The following is a 14,197-nucleotide window of genomic DNA, read 5'->3' on the forward strand; positions in this document are numbered from 1 at the left end:
CAAACAAGAAAAAGGGTTTTATAGTTCACAATTTTGGGGTTCACAATGGAATCAAATATCCTGCAACAGATAACTATATATATATATGTATGTGCATATGATATAAATATGTATATATATGTTTATAAATGAAGCCAAGCATGGTGATTCATACCAGCCCTCAAGAAGCTAAGGCCAGACTGAGTTGGGCAAAGTGAGCTCCAGGCCAGTGTGGAATACAGATGAAGACTTGTTTCAAAATAGTGATAATGTTAATAATGAAAGAAAGGGGTTTGGGATGTAGCTCAGTTGGTAGAATGCTTGCCTACTATGCATAAGGCCTTGGGTTTCATACCATGCACTGCATAAAACTGGATATTGTGGCATATATTCCTATAGGAAGGTAGAGACAGGAGTATCAGGAGTTTAAGGTCATCCTTGACGACAAAGTTAGAGGCCACTGTGGGCTACAAGAGATCCTAAATTGAAATATAGCAGAGTACAGCTTAAGTGATCATGCGACAACATGGATGAATCTCAAAAATGTTATTCTTGAGCCACGCTTAGTGAGTTTTTCTTGTAATCCAAACACATAAAAGGAGGAGACAAGAGGATCAGGAGGTCAAAGTCAGCCTCAGCTATACGGTGAGGTTGAGGCCTGTCTGGGCTATATGAGACCCTGTGTCAAAAAAAACAAAAGAAAATTAACAAAAACAAAACAAACATAAAACAAAGCAAAATGAGTCATATAGGGAAAAGTACACTGTATGGTTTATTCTGCTGAAATTTTAGAAAAGATTGATACAGAATAATGAAAAACAAAGTGAAGGTTACATAGGGCTGTGAGCAGAAAGACAGAGAGAAAGAGATTAAGAAATGACAAAAGGCTGGACAGTGCAGATCCCAACACTTGTGAGACAGAGGCAGGCAGATCTCTGAGTTTGGGGCCAACCTGGTTTACAGAGTGAGTTCTAGGACAGCCAGAGCTACATAGAGAAACCCTGTCTTGAAAGCCAAAAGAAAAAAAAAAATAAAACTTTTGGGAATAATGAAAATGATGAATAGGCACTTTGAGTGTGGCTATTCAAATTATAAATATGTATTTGTGAAAGCTCACTAAGCTCTGTTCTTAAAATACTGAGCCAGGTGTGCCTGTGGGCATTAGTAGTCTCAGTGGCTCCAGAAACAGCCTACGCAACATTTGAAACCCTATTTTCAAAATAGAAATAAACAGGTTCTAGGGATGTAGCTTGAACAATAAAATACTTGGCTCAGGGTCTTCCAGAGGACTTCGTTTTGGTTCCTCAGTACCCACATAGCAGCTGACAGCAGTCTCTAACTCAGCAAGACCCATCACCCTCTTCTGACTTCCAAGGGCAGTAAACACATGTGGTACACAGAACATACAGGCAAAACACCCATACACATAAAAATAAATGAATATTTAAAAAGGAAGAACACTTTGCCTAGCATGCATGAAGACCTGGTTTTGGTCTACTGGACTCCATAAACTAGTTATAGTGTGATACCCATAATTCCAGCACTGACAAGTTGAGGCAGGAGGGTCAGAATTTCAAGGTCATCCTCACTTACATGGGTATCTGAGTTCAAGATCAGCCTGGAATATAAAAGACATTTTCCAAAACTCTGTCTCTCTCTCTCTCTCTTTCTCTCTGTCTCTGTCTCTCTCTCTGTGTCCATGTCCCACTGATCTCTACACTTAATATATTTAAAATATTTTTCAGTTTTTATTTTATTTTAAACATAGGATCTTTCTACTGTGATCTTTCTGAACTCCTGAAGGGACTCAAGTTATCATCCTGCCTCAACCTTCTGAAAAGATTTTCTAAAATCTTAAAACAAACAAACAAACAGCTAATCTTACATCCCAACACTTGACAGGCTGTGGCAGGAAGATTGTCTATTCGAGGTTATCCCAGCCTACATAATGAGACCTTATTTTCAAAAATCAAAAAAATATTGAAAAATATCCTGTCAAATAAATGTAACTAGTATTTGACTTTTACTTTTTAGACATGGCCTTGGACTCTCTATATAGCTGAGGATGACCACAGATGATCTTAAACCTCTGATCCTCCTGCCTGTGACTGCTGAGTCTTGTTGTTAGGGAGCTGCCATTACAGGAGTACTCACGTGGTTTAGGTGGTATTGAGGACCAAACCCAGAGCTTTGTGCTTGCTAAGCAAGTGCTCTACAAACTAAGCTACATCCCTTCTCATAATCACAAATTCCTGAGACTGTCTGTCCACCTGTTTGACAGTTCTCTAAGGACGAAGACTGGGCCTGTGTTGCTGACGGCTACTGAGGTGTGAACAAGTTTCGTTCATTCTGATGAGATCACCTGGTTCAGACCAAAAGCATGATTCTACCCGAGCCAATGACTTTATTAGAGTTACTTACAGGCACATGGGCAACTCAGTGGGTCCATTACGAGAAATCCCCACCACGGTATATGTCACAATTCACAAAGACTGCAGCCCTGGTCCTTTCTGTCCATCCTGAAGGCAGCTTCTTGCTGCCCATCCTGAAGGCAGCTTTTCCCAGAGAGTCTTCTCTCTCCCAGCAGTTGCTTATGTAACAGGGTCTCTCTGTGTAGCCCTGGCTGTCCTGAAACTCACGAGGCTGGCCTTGAACTCAAAGATCTGCCTGTCTCTGCCTTCCGAATGCTGGGATTAGAGTGACGTACCACCATGCCTGGCCGCCTTGTGAGTCTTAAAAGGTTCTTGAGCCTGTAAAGTTCCCTTAGCTTCCCCAATCTAAGAGCCTTCCTCCTTCCTTCCTTTCTTCCTTCCTTTATTTTCTTTCTTCCCTTCCCTTTCTTCTTTCTTTCTTCTTTCTCTCTTTCTTTCCTTCTTTCTTTCTTTCTTTCTTTCTTTCTTTCTTTCTTTCTTTCTTTCTTTCTTTCTTTCTCTTCCCTTACCTTTCACTTCTCTTCCCTTTCATATATCCACCCCTGAGACAAGATCTCATAGAACACAGACTGGCCTCAAACTCACTATGTAGTTGGCGATGACCTTGAATTCCTGACTTTCTGCTTCTTCCTTTCAGGTGCCAGGGTTGTAGCACTATGCCCCACACCTGGTTCAGAAGGGAATGTTTCACCTTGCAGGAAATAGCTATACAACAGTCTACCTTTTCTACCAGATCTTTCATTCTTTTTGCCACCTCTTCTACTATGCTCCCTGTGCCTGGAGGGGGTAATATAGATGTCTGAGTATTTTCCTTCATTTATGGACTTGCATGGAGCACCTCTGTCATAGCAACAGTCAATTGTTCACAATAGCTTGCCCGCTTATAAAGTCTCTGTAGCAACCATCAACTACTGGGAAATGTTTCCCTCTATGAACAAACCTGATGGCAGCAGTAATCTATGTGCATAAACATACATATTTAGAAGATAATTTGACAGGCATACCATATCTCTCAAGCAAAACAATAGTAATTTCTCTACCAGGACCTATGACCTTTCCAGTTACAAGTTTTTGTCCTGGCTTACACAGTACCTGGCTAGTTTAATGTCAACTTGACACAAGCCAGAGGGAATTTCAATTGAGAAAAATTACATCCACCAAATTGGCCTGTGGGCAAGCCGGTAGTGCTTTTTCTTGACTGATGATTGATGAGGTAGGGCCCACAATTCCTGGTCTGCTGGTCCTGGGACCTGTAAGAAAGCATGGAGAGCAAGCCAGGAAGCAGCTCCCCTCATGGCCTCTGCATCAGCTCCTGCCTCCAGGTTCCTACCTTGAGTTCTGTCCCTGACTTCCCTTCATGAGGTACTGTGTTTCGGACTTAGAGGTTGAAATAAACCCTTTCCTACTCGTTGCTTTTGGTCATGGTGTTTTATCACAGCAATAGAAAAACTGTCTAAGACAGTACCAAATATAATTTTCCTCCCGTGGCATGAATGAAGCTGAGCTCCAATCAGAAAACTAGATGGCCACACCCAGAATAGTTGTGTCACTGAGGAGGTCTGTGGACAGTTATTCCCCAGCAGGTTGCAGAGCACCTTCCCGCCCACAAAAGGCAGCCAACAAGGGAGAGAGTGTCCAGCTCAGTCCCAGTTTCTTTTCTCTGTTTCCGATAAACAAAGTGTATAGTGTGTTATCTTCAGAAATTGAGTCTAACGTTCCAGGTGTATTATCCAACAGCAGTAGCAAAAGAGTATATTGTTTTGGTCACCTGAGGAATCCTCGACGAACAACTCACAGGGAGTTCCTCCTTTTTGGATTCTCCTCAGTAATCTATGGCTCCTGGAACTCTTTTTCCACCCGAAGCACGGTATCTTCTTTAAAAGTCTTTAACTGATATTTAAGTGACCAGTTCTTTCAGATGTTTTTCCAAATCTGCAAAACATTCAAGGATTAGCCTTTAAACCCTTTTACAGAGAGAAAATGGCCTACCTTTAAGCTCCAAGTAAAGGGCTCATAAAATGACTCAGCGTATAAAGGTCTGGCCTCCAAGCCTTAAGTCTGATGAGTGGAATTCAATTCCCAGAACTCACATGGTGGAGAAAGAGTCAGCTACCACAAGCTGTTTTCTGGCCATAGGGGCACCCTGTGGCACACAAATGCCCACACATATAATGCATGTACACACAATTCATAAATAAGTGGGTTATTTTTAAAGCTTTAAATAACTGCCAGTTGATCTTGGAATTCATAAGTTGGGGATAGGGGGTTGTTTTAAGTTCACAAGGCCATCCATAAGTCACCATCACTTTACATCAGTCACTCAGTTTCCTCACCCTGGAGCACTGCTATGCAGCTGCTACACAGTTCCCCAGACCAAATGATGTCACCATGGCCTGCTACACTGCTTGACCTGGCCCAGGGCCAAAAGGGAGCAGGGATATGTTTGTGACTACTATGCTTGTTGCTAGAGCCTGCTCCTGGGGTCTAATGGACTCTCTCCTGGGCCTGGATTGCCACCTCTCTACCAGCTACACCTGGCTGCACAAAGGGCACTCAGCTGGGTGAACAATATCTAGTTCTACTATACTTTCTTGCAGGAGGGAAATGTATATAGCATACTCTGAATGCATAACTTTAAGAATAGAATAATGTTTTGTTTGTTTGTTTGTTTGTTTGACTTTGAGACAGGGTTTCTCTGTGTAGCCTTGGCTGTCCCGGACTTGCTTTGTAGACCAGGCTGGCCCCGAACTCACAGAGATCTGCCTGCCTCTGCCTCCCAGAGTGCTGGGATTAAGGTGCCACTGCACCCCGCTAAATAGAGCTATTTTAAACATAAATATCCTATGAAAAATATTTATGAAAAAAGTAACTGCTTTCTGAAACAGGTATGTGCCAACATGCCTGGCTATAATAGAATAATCTTAAATCTTTTTCTGCACACCTCTGTAATTTACTCCTTTCAGTCATTTGGTGAACTGTTGTTTAGGCTTTAAAGCTTTTCAAAGACCCATAAACACACATTTGGCTTTCCATCAGTTTTTTACTCTAGAAACTCTAGCTCAGCACAAACCTTACAACATTTGCCTTTGAGTGACCCAGGCATCTTTTTGTCTGTTCAGCCTTTCCACCTGTACCCTCTTGAATGCTTTAGCACCCTATGAACTCTTTTGATTTGTCCATCAAAATCACTGAGATCTGCTAGAGTCTCTGATACCTCATAAAGATCATGTGTCACCATGGGACTCAGCAAAGCCACTGCAGCCCTTCCCAGCCCCAGGGTTCACACTGAGCTAAGTTTTCTTAATTATCCCATAAACACAGTTCTATCCCTTTTGGTGAAGAAGGCATCAAACATTTCCACTCATGTGTCCAGTTCTCTCGTTACTGCCTGTCTTTTATCTTCTTCCTGTCACACTTACAGCCATGAAGATTTTAGCTGCTGAAAACACACTGTCCCTAATGACTCATCTGAGCCAGCTCATCAGGTCCTGATTATCCTAATACTACCTCAGATTATGTAACCTTTGTCTCAAGGAGACGCTCAAAGTCTCTAGCCTGTGTTCCACAGCCTCACAAATCAGGCAGTGGGGGTTCTTTGACCCCTTTTCACCCAATTTCTCAGCTGTAGAGCATTGCGTGATTACCACAGCTTCCTGTACTGGGCCATTATTACAGCCCCCAGCTGTGTGCTGAGTCATGTTTTTCCCTTCCCCTGTATTAAAGGTAGACCTGAGGGTTATCTTCTATCTATTTCTGTTGATCTCTTCCTCCTGTCTGATTCTTACCATGGCTTCTAAGTCTTGGATCTCAGGAAGGACTTTGTAGATCTAATTTGTATTTTCTTACCCTTACTTTTGCCAGCTATGAGAAATGTCAAGCCAACACCTCTCTTTCACCCTCTCCTTTTCCCACTTTTCCTGCCAAATCAGAAACTAATGCAGACATTAGCTTCTGTCTTTTTTTCTCTGTGACTCCTCCCTCATACAGAAAAGTGCTTTCTGGAATGACAGCTGGGCCTCAGTTTCATGCCTTATCACCCAAAGCAAAGACCAGACCACACAGCCACTGCCACAGCCTGCTAATGTCCTATCTATGCTGCTTTCAGGGACTGCAGTATACCCACTACGCTGTCAGCCATTATGGGGTATCCCCATACTCTCATGGCAGTATAGAGGAAAATAGACACCCTGAGACTCCCCCATGGATGCTCCATTCATAGCCTTGACTATGTTAGGTCCAGAATGAGCCTAATTTTCAGAAAGGATGAAGAGAACTCAGGAGACCAGATCTCATAGATGCAAAATCACAAGAGGTTTATTTTAACCATTGTGCAATGGGGTCACCCCTGCCGGTCAGCAAAGAGTGGCACTGGGAGACAAAGGCCTTGGGTTTTTAAAAGATAAGGCGTGGGAATTTTGAAGTTGCAGTCTTGGCAATTCAGGATTGGATGAAGAAACTATAAAGTAAGATAATTGGTTAGTCTTAGGTGCTCAAGCTTGGCCAGTCCTGCCAAATGTGGATGCAGCTGCAATTAAAGGTGGGGGTGGTTAGCTCATCCTTGAAGATTGGGGCTGTGGGCTTTTGGCTGGCAGTCAAGGTCTACTCAGAAGAAGGATTGAGGCCATCTGGGTTGGTTGCTAAGAAACACTATCTCGAAGACAAGGGTCTGGTCATTCTTTTTGCTGAGTGAAGGTCATTGTTTGCTTGGTTTTTTGTATCTGTCCTCACAGATAGGGTCACATTTCTCTGTTCTCTGGAAAGGTACTAAGAGGCTTTAGCTTAACTTGGACCTAAAACTCAAAACTATAGGCTTTAGAAGACATACAGGTTACAAAGTTAGTCTGATCCTTTCAACTACATGTCCCATTTCAGAGAATGTGCAAGTGCCACTCCAAGGATATATACCACCCCATACAGGAAGAAAGATGGTTGTGCTGAAACTACCCCCACCAATCGTCTGCCTCAGGCAGATCAGCCTCATCACCATCTCACCATCATAGGGGCCATACACATGTTCCCCCACAACCCATTTTCTGTCAGTCTCTGTCAGGGGCCAGTTGTGTGTCACTTCCAAAGATCTGAAAGTCTTTTCACTTCAGGAAGAATAGCAATGTCACACTAAAGAAGCAGTTCCTACAAATGTGTTGATGAGTCAACACACTTACTAAGGTGACTTACGTGAACGTCAGCAAGTGGTCATTTTAGCATGTGCGACCCGAAAAATATCTGCCACCAAAAAATATCACCCAAAATGGATGATAATCTGCATACCTTCCATCCTGGAGCTCCCTGTTCAACTTGTAGGCAACTCTTTTCCAGAAGCTACTATGCTTTGAGACTGCTAGATAAAGTTTCACTACTGAACCATTGAAGGTAGCTTGCTAGACACTTTTTTTGTTTGTTTGTTTTGCTTTTTGTGTTTTGAGACAGGATTTCTTTATGTGACTGTGGCTGTCTTCATGCTCAACTGTAGACCAGGCTGGCTTTGAATTCACAGAGATCCACCTGCCTCTGCCTCCCAAGTGCTGGGATTAAAGAGATGTACTATCACACCCAGCTTTTTGTTAGACTGTTGTTACTGTTCATAGACTTTACAGCTTGGTCTGACTATTGATTTTTTTATATATATAGTACTTGCATATAATATATTTATGTATACCATACATATAACACTTTAAATAAGTTTATTAAGTAATATGTTCCTTTATGGCTTTTTCAAACATCCCTAGTGTTATCTATTGCTCCTTCCTCTTCTTCTGTATTACCCTCATTTCCTAGTTAAAGCCCCCTTCTATTTTTCCATTTATCCCTTTATAGCATCTGTGCCCTGCTGTCCCCCTCTTTGGAGCTCCCCCAAACCCCCTCCACGATTACCCCTTTATCTCTTGGATGGAAGTTGATTCATCCCATTCCAAACCAAACATATATTCAAGGCTTCCCAGCAGAATGGGAATTAACTAAAGATCTGTGTGTTGTGAATGGCTGTATCTTATACTACACAGCAAACACATACAGCCAGATTAATAACGTGTTCAGCTACCTTGCCCCCAGGAATGTTTTGTCCAAACTGTAGTCTCTGTCCTAGACCTGTTCCCAGCTTCCTCACAGTTTCTCATCCTGTCTGCTTTGAGATTAGCTCAACTGCTTCTCATTGGCCACAAACTCAGGTGTGCCTCAGTAGCTTTTGAAGCTGTTTCTTTTCCTACAAGGAGTTCTGCTATCAGCAGTTAACATTTTCTTCTTTAGTGCAGGAACATTTATCTGTTCAATCATTTATTCAAGTCAACCAATATTTGCTGAGGCCTTAGCTAGAAACTGGGGTTATGGATTGCTGACTTAAACAAGATTCTACCCTCCATGGTCTCTGTGGAAAGACACAAATGCTAATCAGACACTTACCATGTGGCAAACATGCAGTGGGTCCTTTTACCCACCTGAGCTGTATTTAATCCTCAGAGAAACTCTGTGAGGCAGGTTTTATTATTCTGTTTTTGCAGTTGAGGAACCTGGGGTTCAGAGTCAGTGTCATCCTGGGTAAATGCTTAAGTGTGGTGGAAAGGAGAGGTCACTGCTATGAAGCAGTGTTTCGGGACTCTGTTGTGTAAATATTGTGTAAAGATACCATATCTAGTATCTTGCTGGGGATGGGGCTTAGTAGACAGAGTGCTTACCTATCCTGCACAGAGCCCTAGGTTAATTCTCAGCACTGCAGAAAGCAGAGTGTTTGTGTATGTCTGTAATGCCAGCACTCTGAAGGTAGAGGCAGAAGAATCAGAAGTTTCAAATTAAAGGCCAGCCTGGGATACCTGTTTACTTGTTGAGACAAAGTCTCATTATGTAGCTCTGGTTGGCCTTGAACTTGCTATGTAGACCAGGCTGGCTTCAAGCTCACAGCACTCTGCCTGCCTCTGCCTCCCTGAGTGCTGGGATTACAGGCTTGCACCACCAAGCCTGGCTTGGGTATGATTTTAGAAAGAGAAAATTTCATCTATAATTTTTGCAACCATTTCTCCCAGGAATTTACTTTTGTCTCCTCTCTTCCAGGATACCGGGTTTTGTCTACCTTACACCAAGCCCAGATTGGTGGTTCTGGGAATGGTGCTAATATCAAAGTCTTCTTCTAGACTGTGAAAAAAAATCACCTTGTTTCAGATCTTTAGACTCAGGATCCTTCAAGATAGCATGATAATTTAATAGATGCTTCTTATCATTAGGCAAATTTGGAGAAGGCTTAATATAGTGGGTTCAAGTCCTCAGTTATTCTTTGTATGGATCCAATTAAGTGAACTTCAGACTCTAGTATGTTTCTAGAATTGGATCACTAGAGCTGATTATTAACTTTTCAGATTATGTGTATAGAAATATACACATACTTCTCTGTGGTAGAAATATTTAATGATGTTTTCCAGGCATATCTTCCTAATTCTACTTTCATTTATGCCACCTTTCATAGCTGGATGTTGATTTAACATCTTTTTGTATTACATTGGTGTGTGTGTGTGCATGTGTGTGAAAAGTTGGTGGCATGCACCTTTGCTCAATGAGCCATCTTGCCAAAAAGGGGTGGGGGCAATTATGGCAGTTCATGCCTTTAATTCTAGCACTCTGAAAACTAAGGCTACACAGATAAACCCTGTCTGGAAAAACCAGGAAAAAAAATCATTCTCAGGGTTTGCTTATTGCATTCATTCTGATTCATCTTAACTCAAGAAAGAAAATCTTCCTGTAAAAAGAGAGTAGAAATCCTTAGGCCCAGTATTTGACAGCATCATAGACACTTGCATATTATTAGACTATTTAGAAGCATGCTCCAGAGTTCTGAGGTTGCCATTCTGCAGTGTTATTTTGATACCCTGACAAGATATTTTTAGAGCAATAAGGCCAAAATTAAAACATTGTGACAAAAAAGTGAAATTAAGTCAAAGCTTCACTAAATGGAAAACTACAGCAGATAGTCAGTGAAGAGCAGGAAAATAACCACAAATACATTTTGAGAACCGTATGGGGAGTTGCAATAGCAGAGATAAAAAATTGTTTACTGCCTGTGTGCTTGGAAGCATCTACAGCCAGGGAACTGAGGCCTTAGCCATGTAGCCTGTCCTGACAGGCCTGCATGCCTTGGATTGGCCCAGGCAGAGCTGATCCCTGTCTACAGTTCAGGGGAAGAAAGCCTGTAGCACTTGAACTTCACTGTGGTCATGAGAGCTCTGGATTTACTTTAATCCCCAGGTACTTGATTTGGGTCTGAAACATGGCTATCCAGACTGCTTATCTTTCTGCTTTCTCCTGCACCTGTCTTTTCAACACTAGCCCTGTGTGGGGCGTTTCTTGGTGCCTCTGTTTGAGGCCTTCCATGATTTAGACTTGAAGACCTTCCTAACCCCCAAAACCACTGTTGAAAAGTGCACACGCATAGATTATGCCTGTTAGAGCCTGGTTCCTAAAGTCTTTAATGAGTTCTTACATACAGTTTGTTGCAGTTTCAGAGCTTTCTTGATTCCCTCAAGCCCAATCTTAAGTAATGATTCAGACTCTGATGACCTTGGCCCTCAACTGGGAGCCGAAAGCACTGTTTGCTGACACAGTAATAGAACTGTGTTAAGAATTTGAATGTCCTTACTCTTCTAGGGGGTCTTGGTATAATTTTAGTTACACAACTGAATAATTTGCCTTAAGATCCAAATATCTTCTTTAGCAATTCTAAGGATGCCCTTGAGTTTCTCATCAAGGAAAGAGATAGAGGCAAGTTTTTTTAGGAAAATAAAAAGTTTTTGTGCCACTCTGAGAGAGAGAGGAGATCTGTGAGGCAATGTTCAAGGAGATACTGAGACCCGTTTTCCATGCTTACTTAATTCAGCATATATAACAAGGAAATTGGAAGCTCCATCTTGTGGACCTATGGTAGGGAGTAACCCATGGTTACTATGAGACCAGTCTGTGCAGGAGAGAATGCCAACCTGCAAAAAATAGAGTGTGGACACACTCACAGGCCTCACCTCTCACACCTCACAAGGTGAGCAGTGAGCAGCTTTTTAAAAAAACATGTGTATTTGGGGGGAAGGTGTGTGTGTAAGTGTGTGTGTGTGTGTGTGTGTGTGTGTGTGTGTGTGTGTTTATGTGTGAGTGCATGCGTTTGTGTATGCACTCATGCCTGCATGCAAGCACGATCAGGTATGTGTAGGTCACAGAACAGTATTTGTTTTGTTTTTTGAGACAGGGTTTTTCTGTGTAGCCCTGGATGTTCTGGAACTTGATTTGTAGACCATGCCAGCCTCAAACTCAAATTACCTGCCTTTGCCTCCCAGGTGCTGGAACTAAGTTCATGCGCCACCATCATCAGGCCAGAAGACAATTTTGAGTGTTGATTCTTTCCTTGTTGTTATAAATTAAAAATAGAAGCAGGGGGACAACCGATATTCTCTTTGAGAGGTTTATTAGGAGGGATATGGAGGATGTGGGTATCGGGACATGGTGGGGGAAGAAAGGGGGAAAGGGAAAGGGGGGAAGCCCCAGAAAGAGAGAGAGAAAGAGAGGGGGGGGAAGTAAGAGAGAGAAAGTAAGAGAGTGACCACGTGTCGGAATCGGCTCTTTTAAGGGGGCACGGTAACCACGCCTTCCAGGTGTGACCACCTGGCTGGCGACATATGATGACATCATAGGTTGCTGGGCAACCCAGAAGCAGGTTGTGTTCCAAAATACTAACACTTGTACCATGTGGGTCCTAGTGATCCAACTTGGGCTATCAGACTCAGAGGCAAAGCCCTTATCCGCTAAGCCAACTCACCATCTCATGATACATAGCTTTTATAAATATATGCTGCAAGGAATAACACTATTGAATGACTTGACTTGCCCTACAGAGTAATTTTATTCTGACCAATTGAATTTTGAAGCAATGGAGTTGCGTTTGGTTTTAGTTAATGTTGTATTTGAGCCATTTCAATTGTCTTTTCAGGCTACTCCCCTTGTTTGATAATAAAGCCATTATGTAAACAGGGTAGCCATCCAGAGCTTAGGACTTGCTGGAGGCGTTTGGAGGGACGGGGAAGTGTAGGAGAGACCAGAATGGCTAAACCTTTCTAAGCCTTTTGGTTCTAAAACTTTTGTTTCTCTCTTTTGAAATGTAGACTCTGTGTGTGTGTGTGTGTGTGTGTGTGTGTGTGTGTGTGTGTGTGTGTAAGAGAGAGTAATATATACATGTACATGCTTACTAAAAAAATTCTTTTTTACTGTTTGGTTCATATCCCATATCAGTTCTGGATTGTAATGTATGTGCCTACTTGTGGGTTGTGTTTTGTTTTTGAGACAGAGTATCAGTATAGCCTGGGTGTCTAGCACTCAGCCTGTACAGACAAGAGGCCAGGCTGGACTAGTAACAGTCCTCCTCCAGAGTGCTGAGATTACAGGCATGTGAGGCTGGTTTCTGTGGTGCTGGGCATGAAACCCAGGACTTTGTGCATGGCAAGCACTCGACCAGCTGGGCGACCTCCTGAGTCCTGTGTTTTGTTTTAAATCTTTTAATAATGCTATTTAGTTGTCATGGAGAGCTTTTCTGTTTTTTCAGATGTCTACTTAGGGCACTGTCTCCCCACTCTTTGATGACTCCATTTGTATCCCTTCCATAGATGTATGCTGCTTTACAGTCGCAGGTTTCCATATGGCCCTACTGCTAACTGTCCCTTCTCACAGTGCCTCCATTAACCCTCTCCTCCACCCCCCTTCCCATTTAATCTTCTCCTTCCAGTCCCCACCCCCATCTCTTCATAACAATGTATTTTTAAATTTTGGGTTGTATTGAGACAGAATTTTGCTATGTAGCCCAAATTGACCTTGAACTTACAACAGCCCTACTGCTTCAGCCTTTCTAAACTATTACAAGATTCCCACCCTGCCTAGCTTTATGAGTACAAAACAAATAAGCAGAATGAATTTGAATATTTTGAAGGTACCCCAGCACCTTTCTCAGTGTATATCTACAAATGGGATCGTGCCACACATGCTGATAGAATAGCGCTTGAACACGTGCGGCAACATGTGACATAACGTTTTATTTATCCGACTGATGACATTTTCAGGATGGTTTCTAGAATGTCACTCTTGTCAAATCTTTTTCTCCTTAGGGTTGTCCCTAAGATGGACAGAGGTAACACATATTCTACATTTTCAAACATATTGTTTACCGATTATTACTCTATTTAAGGTGTCTGGGACCCCTTTTGTTTTAACAATTTATTTAATTTTATTTTATGTGCTTTGGTGTGAGGCTGTCAGGTACCCTGGAACTGGAGTTACAGACAGTTATGAGCTACCATGTGGGTGCTGGGAATTGAACCTAGGTTTTCTTGAAGAGAAGCTAATGCTCTTAACCACTGAGCCATCTCTCCAACTCCTAGGAGGCCTTTTTTTTTTTTTTTTTTTTTTTTTTTTTTGGCCTTCCGATTACCAATGTAATTGTCCTTAGCTGCAAAATAATCCTCAGAGAACAGGTCTTTCAAAGTGAAGGCAGAGAAGTAGGGACCTTGATTGTCCCCGTCCCTCCCAACAATTTGCTAAACATAATAGTACAGAGAACAGTTTAAGAATTTCTGGACAGAAAAAGAACTCACCAAAACCCCAGGCCTCCGGCCTCCAGCCTTGAAGCTGTCAAGAGCTACCATGTCCTGTCCTGTGCGGCCAGCTGGACAGAGGGAAGGCCCTATTGGCCGACAGCAGTCCAACCCAGTGACCACTAAAGAAGAGAGAGAACATGATCAAACTGGGGCGCGGGGAGGGGAATTTATCGTCAG

Source organism: Psammomys obesus, unplaced genomic scaffold (genome assembly GCF_907164565.1).
Source record: "Psammomys obesus unplaced genomic scaffold, mPsaObe1.curated_primary_1811, whole genome shotgun sequence".
NCBI lineage: Eukaryota > Metazoa > Chordata > Mammalia > Rodentia > Muridae > Psammomys > Psammomys obesus.